Here is a 1,239-nt window from a genome sequence, read left to right on the forward strand (position 1 = left end):
TGCTCTTCTTCTTCTTCTTCTTCTTCTTCTTCTTCTTCTTCTTCTTCTTCTTCTTCTTCTTCTTCTTCTTCTTCTTCTTCTTCTTCTTCTTTGCTTTTCCAGTAGCTGGACGTTGCTTCTCGGATGTTTCCACATAAAACACTTTGTTTTGTCTCTCGCTATTCTACCTACCTGGGTTGTTTTGGTTCCAATTAGTTCCAAGTCAGGTTCCCATGTTTTGTTCCCATAAAAGATACAAAGGATACAACGATTGTTGTTGGTTGGCAGATGCTCTTTTGTGGGTTGCTCATTCTTTCCTTCCAAACACCATTCGTCCTTGTCTCTCATTCTTTTGTGTGTTTGTTACTCTCTTAAAACACCTCTAATCTTCAGCACTTGATTATTTGACCTATTGTGTTGCAAATGGCGTAAAACTATAAAAAAAAAAAAAATTAAAAAAAACTTAACTAAACTAGACGTCATTTGGCGGTGAAGAGAGGCAAATGGTCGAAAATGATATAATTTGCAAATTTACAACGAATGAAAATGGCCCCAGTGTGTGGCATTCTTTTAGGGTTATGTGGTTTTCGACTTCCAACGATAATATTCAGTTGTCAGTCATTGTTTTGTCTGGGTGGTAAGTATAATCTCCTCAGCACTCACCACTCAGCACTCAGCACTCAGCACACGTCTTTGTTTATAGAAGGGTACAGAGATTTTGCCCATCAGTTCTCTTGATTGATACATTGTCATGTTATGTTTTGTGTATAGCCAGCCATTCCGGGTCGTTCAGAAGACAAGTACTTCTTGCGAGCAGTGAATAACTAGTGGAGATGTGAGTGAATGTATTGTAAAGGTTTTGCTTTTTCTTGGGGGGGGGGAGAAAGAACAGAGAGAGAGAGAGAGAGAGAGAGAGAGAGAGAGAGAGAGAGAGAGAGAGAGAGAGGATTTTCAGTGTTCATTAATATATAATATTATAGTCAGCAATTAAGTGACTTGTTTTATTAAGTTTGACTCGATTTACTAGATAAAATTTATTGTAAATTAATTTATTATACATCTACACATAAGAACATGACAGACCAATAAATATAGAGTTCGAGCCACATTATGGACATGCCCTTTTTCGACAAGCCCTCTCTTTCTTATTTTTTCTCCTCCTTCTTGTTCTTGTTTTTGTTCTTCTTGTTCTTGTTCTTGTTCTTGATCTTCTTCTTCTTCTTCTTCTTCTTCTTCTTCTTCTTCTTCTTCTTCTTCTTC

This window comes from Aplysia californica, unplaced genomic scaffold (genome assembly GCF_000002075.1).
Source record: "Aplysia californica isolate F4 #8 unplaced genomic scaffold, AplCal3.0 scaffold00223, whole genome shotgun sequence".
In the NCBI taxonomy this organism is placed as follows: domain Eukaryota; kingdom Metazoa; phylum Mollusca; class Gastropoda; order Aplysiida; family Aplysiidae; genus Aplysia; species Aplysia californica.